This window comes from Prionailurus bengalensis, chromosome D1, assembly GCF_016509475.1.
Source record: "Prionailurus bengalensis isolate Pbe53 chromosome D1, Fcat_Pben_1.1_paternal_pri, whole genome shotgun sequence".
Classification (NCBI taxonomy): Eukaryota; Metazoa; Chordata; class Mammalia; order Carnivora; family Felidae; genus Prionailurus; species Prionailurus bengalensis.
In genome coordinates, this window is record NC_057346.1 from 39,017,355 (window position 1) to 39,023,354 (window position 6,000).

Here is a 6,000-nt window from a genome sequence, read left to right on the forward strand (position 1 = left end):
CCTGTGGCTTTGGAATTCGTGACAATAACACCGCCAGTGTGACTCCTACTACTACTAAGTGCAACATCCTTAGGTACTGGGTTGAGCACTCTACAAACATCATCTCATTTAATCTCCACGAGGACTTAGTGACATGGCATTATTATTATCCAGATTTTAAAGATGAAGAAATTGAGAACAGGGATGGTGAGATACTTTCCAAGGTCAACCAACTAGAAAATGTCAGAATCCAGATTGGAATCGAGGTCACCTGGTTTCAAAATTCGTGCTTTAACCACTAATCCCTGTGTCTTCCCCAAGCCTCCTGCTTTAATTCTTTTTTTTTCCCCCCCTCTGGTCTTTTCTAGAGGTCTCAGTGGCTCTCTACCAGACCTCAGGGCTTGGGCATTTCCTTGACTTCTTGTTTGTTCTGTTCTGCCTGCTTCCCTCTTCCCGCTCCCCGGATCCCATGCGGAGGATGGACCAGAGCCAAAAGAGCAGCTAGTGATCTTCTGTCAGAGCTTTGGACAGTGATGGAAGGAAGCCTGTGTGCGCGCAAGTGTGTGTGCGTGCACGTGTGTGTGTGTGTGTGTGTGTGTAAGAGAATTGTTTTCAGTTATAACAGTGAAACCAGTTGGTAAAGTATATGAGCCTCTTTTCCGGGCCTTTTTAACCAAAACATTTTCTCCTTTGTGTTGTGAGGCCTGACACTAGGCACAAAGACTTCTCTGGATAGACTCTTCTACTCCTCCACACTCTCCTGGGGTCTTTCATCCAGGCTGGCTTTTGCAGAAACAAGACTACCACCTTGTTCCAGTTATCTTTCGCTGTGTAGCAACCACCTCTAGACTTAGTATAAATTGTTATTATCTCTCAGGGTTCTGTGGGTTGCCGGGGCTGAGCTGAGCAGTCCCTGCTCAGGGTCTTTCATACGGCTGCCCTTAGCTAGTGGCTGGGTCTGGGGCCACCCAAAGGCTCCATTCCTGGAGCCTAAATTCAAATGGCTGGAGAATCTGGGGCTGGTTGGGCTTCTCTCCACGTGGCCTGTCCACCTAGCTCGCTGTCACGCAGCATGGCAGTCTCAGAGGAACTAGCAGCCATGCCCTGGGGCTGGCTCGTACCAACTTGTATGAGGCGATTCTGTGTATTTCTTTCCAGTGCTGCATCCAGTGCTGTCACTTTGGTAGCTTGCAACCGGCCACGGTGGAAGGGAGTACTTGTCTAGAAAAAACACTACAAAGTCAGGGTTACCCCCACCCCGTCCCCAAGAGCCAGGTTACCAGCACGTGACTTTACATAATGGTTGGCTTCCCCCAGAGTAAGCCAAGAAACCTAGGAGGAAGCTGCAAGACTTCTTAGAATCTAGTCATGGACGTCCCCAACGTCACTCTCTTCTCATTTTATTGGCCAAACAATTCCCGGAGGCTGGCTGTGATTCAAGCGGATTACCATCCGTGTCCCCTGGCGGAGTTGCAAAGAAATTGTACAATACAGGATCTGGCACAGGGTAGGTGCTCAATAAGTGTTTGATGAATAAATGAATGAGTAAAGTCACTTACATGAGTGTGTCACCTAATCTCTATGCCCTTAAAATCACTCAAAAAGTATAAAAGTCTCCTGGGAAGTCTTGCTTCAACGTCAGAGAGGCCAATGATTTTTTTTAAGTCCCCAAAGAACCTAAATCTAAAAATCGCTTGACATAGGTCTACTTCCACTCGGTCCACAGGTACTCACGGACCCGTTTACACAAGCCCTCTGCGCTTATGTACTCAACTGTATTGTACACATGTCAATCGCAGAATGCTTGTTTTATAGATGTTTTTTTACTATCGAGGTTTGCTTTGCCTCCTCCCTAAGTAAACTGCAAATTCTTTTAAGAGAGTTCTTGTGTGTTTCTTTGTTATTCCTCCTTTCTACCGTGCCCCAAACAGACAATTACACGTATGCATACACATGAATACTTACAAGATACATGATAGTGAGAGATTATAAGACTTAAAAGGAATGGAAAGAAGAAAAGGAATTAAGAATTCTTCATTGCTATGTTGCACAGCCTTCTCCTTTAACTCTTCCATTCACCTAGTGATGCTGGCCTTATTCCATTCCATTTCACAGTTGAGGAAAATGAGTCTCAAGAAGGTTTACCAGTTTGGCCCAGGCCACACTAGGAAGAGGAGATGGGATTCAAATGTATGAGCTTTATGTATTCTTCAGGCCATCATCTCACTGCAATATACACCCCCTACCTTCCCCCATTCTCTCTGCCTCCTTCCTTGAAGCATCTACAAAAGTCATACAGATGCTGATGTTTTCAAACCTCAGACAGAGTAATAACTATTTCAAGTTCCACTCTTGAAATAGCCTTTAAAAGCTTGAAAACACAAAAAGCGTGAAGTGTCTTCCACTGGGAAGGGAGTGAACCTGTTAGCAGGAGACAAACATAATAACTCAGGCAAAGGGTGTTGGTGGGTTGGACCAAGGTAGCGGTGGCGAGAGGGAAAGACATGAACAATTTTGAGGGATATGAAGAAGACAGGATCACCAGGGGCGCCTGAGTGGCTCAGTCAGTTAAGCATCTGATTTCGGCTCAGGTTGTGATCTCATGGTTTATGAGTTCAAGCCCTGAGTCGTACTCTGTGCTGGCAGCCCAGGGCCTGCTTGGGATTCTTTCTCTTTCCCTCTTTCTCTGCCCTTCCCCTTCTCTCTCTCTCTCTCTCTCTCTCTCTCTTTCTCAAAAGAAGACAGGATCACCAGACTAATGATTGACTGGATTGAGCAGGTGCGGATCAACCATTGCAGAATCACGCTGGCTGCACCAGAAAGGTGAGAAGAGAGGGGAAGCCTGGATGGGAGGTTTCCATATTCCTGGAAGGAGGTGGTAATGGCTTAGACTAGGAAAAGAGCCATGGAAGTAGGAGAACGGATGGCTTTGAGAGATAAAATGGAGGTAGGATCTGCTGGATGCATGGCCAAACTCGATGTGGGAATGTGAGGATGAAGGAGGGGTCAAGGACAAAGTCCAGAAATCTGTCATGGAAAACCAGGTGCTTTTTGCTGAGCTAGGGGACACAGAAAGGGGAGCAGATTTCAGATAAGGATGAATTCGGGACATGCCAAGTTTGAGGCGAACATGTAAGCAAGTGCTGGCAGCCAGTGTGCAATTGCATTTCAAACAAAACAAGCATCTCTTATCTAAATGAGATTCTTGGCCCCCTTCGAAGGTGCTAGATGGACGCCCCAAATACCATGCGTGGCAGAGTTCTGTGCCAAGTAATAGAGGGGCTCTGTAATTCTCCATGTTTTCACTGCACAGTGCTTCGACCCCTTCTCCAAAAGCCATTTATCACCCTGCAGGCACCTCTGTCATAATCAAGATGTCTTTATTGAGACTTCCAAAGCTAATAAGAGCTGTATGATTCAATCGGTGACTGTGCCTCATAGAACTCATAGAAGTGCTACAGGGAAATTTCAGGGGTCCTTAGGACCCCAGGTCTGCCTGCACACATGCACACGTCAAAACTCCTGCTGATTTTCTTAGAATTCGTACGGACAGGCACTAAGACATGTTTGCACGCTTCTGCCGCACACAGCAGCACGGCCGTTGTTTACACGAGGTCCCTGCATGTTACAACAGGGAGCCCGGGCCCCTTTGTCTCCAGCTGTATTCTAAGGAAGCAGGGAAGCGTTCGAGCCAATGAAGGCTCTCCAGAGAGCTGCAGCTTTCCTGCACATCAGCTTTTATCATGAGACCCTACAAGGGTTCTACCCAAAACACAATGCCAGCTGTAAGGACAGCAAAGAAGTTAGGACAGCCCCAGACCAAAGGAGATCACTTGTAAGCGTTTCACCAACGTGCTTGTTATACAACTACTAGAATAGGCCCCCGAAACCAAGCTCGGATTAGATTTCCATGCCCACTCTGGGAACCTGACGCTGCAACCCTGAGCCTGAGTGGGGTTCTGCTCATCCAGCCCAGGGCCTGCCAGCCCACCAGGTGGAGAGCAGCTGGCTGGGAACCAGCCGTCCTCCTCACTCAGAGCGTCCCTTGACCTGACTCCAGCTCTACCCAGGGATCCCCTCCCAAATCCCCCTCCAGTCAAGCTCTCCTGGATGGAAACCCACAAAAGAAGAGCTTCCTTACCTGAGAGAAGGTCCCGGCAACCGGCAGTAGAAAAAAACACCAAGTCCTAACAGAAGCGACAGGGACTCACAGGGCAAATCTGTTGGTTTTAAAAGAAGAAAGGTGACTTCATCCCTGGTGCCGTGGAGTTTAAAAGAGCGACGAGTGCTCCCTGGCTGAGCCAAGTCTGTCTCATCGGTGATGACTCCATCCAAATTATGCAGCCACTGCCCAGACACGCTCAGCCTTCAGAAGGTAAATTGCTGGAATCTGACTAGCCCTGTTGTTTTCAAAGAGCTTCCGAAAGTCCTGAACACCAATCACCTTAGCTGGCACCTGGGATACGGAAACCATGCACTTAATTCCCTGAGTGGTATCATTATCTCCCCAAGGATCCAGCTGTCTGAAAAATAGCGTTCTAGGGAAGGAAAAAGAGATATTTAAGCTTCGGAGAGGTAAAAATTCCCGGGGACGGAAGGGAGAGAGAAAAAAAACAAAGATATTTCAGTCCGGAGGAGGGGCAGGGCGAAAGCTGGAAACGGTCACCTTGCTAAGAGGTTTTCAGAGCTGGTGGATTTGTAAGCACATAAAGGTGACAAATGCTAGTCTGGACTTCGCAGAGGGGAAAGTATTCAGTTATGCAAAGGAATGAGTCACTGCATGGAAAGAAAGTGTGACAGCCTTTCTAATGAAGGCAACCAAGTTGTATTTACTTTTTATCGCATATGGTACCACTCAACCAATTTGGGGTCATTGCTAACATAAATAACTCAAAACGTGCCCACATTCCACCAAGAAGATTTGGGAAAAGAGGTGTTTAAGTGAGGGATTTTCTCTTTTGTATGTTAAAGGTAAGGCTGGAGGGATCAGATTTGTACCATGGGATTCAAGGTCATGTCAAGCTACTGAGAAGGCCAGTCACTTCTCCTTGAGGCCATGTTCTCAGGCCAAACCTTGGGCAGGACTTCAGGCCTTGGTGCCGGGGCAAGGAATGGTAGTGGGGTGACTTCTGTTGGAAGAAGGGGGGCAGAGGATCGTGCTTAACAGCCGACTACCTTTTCTCTCTCACACCGCTACTTCAGGAGAGTGGAAGGTGACGTTGGGTCACTCAGCCTGTGTCCAACTTTTTGCTGAGCTATTTTGAGGCTTTGGAGATCTCTTCTTGTGTTAGGTTTCACTCCCGAGAGAGTCAAACAAGAAGAGATCTCTTTCTGTTTAGCTAGAGGTGCTCAGGGCCAACATTAGAAAGGGGTTTTTGATCTGAGAGATTTAAGAAATGCCAATAAGGCTTATGAAAGGAATTTGCAAGTATTCGGGTCGGGGTGTAAATAATGATAGAAGTAGAAAAGGAGCAGAGTTTTTATCAATAGTAAGATAAAAAAAAGGGGGGGGGGCAGGATCCATTGGTATTCAGTTCATCCTAGTATCCTTAAAGCCTAGCACACAGACTAACACACAGTAGGTACTCAGTAGATAGTACATGGTGTCGGACAACCCCTCTCTGTTCCAGATTTCTAGAACAGATCTGTTGAGAACTCTTAAAGTCACCATCTGGTAAGCTAGGCAGCTGCTGAGAGTATGAGCCAGTGGGTCTTAGGGAATGGAAGACGAACTGGGTCGTTTGTTTTGCTTCAGCTCCTAGGTTCATTGCCAAAGTCAGAATAGAACAAAGAAAGCCAAATGGAACCAGCAGCCTCCTTTGCCCACACTGTCCCTTATATATCAGCGATATTCTAGTGTCCAGGCCCGGGACTCCCTCTTATAGGCAGCCTGCCAATTAGCCTCAACTCTCTTTTGTTCTCAACTTTCTTTCATAAAATTTTCAAACATAGTTCCTTCAATTGACATTTTACTATATTTGCTTTATCATATATTGATTCTCTATCCATTCCTCTATCCAT

At 46.8% G+C, this 6,000-nt stretch overlaps 1 protein-coding gene across 4 annotated transcripts in view; it reads right to left on the bottom strand.

The window, feature by feature from the left end:
- Nucleotides 1-4,299, bottom strand: part of AMOTL1 (angiomotin like 1) — a 155,977-nt gene extending 151,678 nt beyond the window's left edge. For 3 of the 4 annotated variants that reach the window (XM_043579910.1, XM_043579909.1, XM_043579908.1), the window contains exon 1: nt 4,121-4,292. The gene's annotated coding sequence lies outside the window, so the exon portion shown is untranslated. Of the gene's footprint in view, nt 1-4,120 lie in introns of all 4 variants that reach the window. The other variant, XM_043579920.1, reaches the window with a different exon arrangement.
- Nucleotides 4,300-6,000: the final 1,701 nt, after the last annotated feature.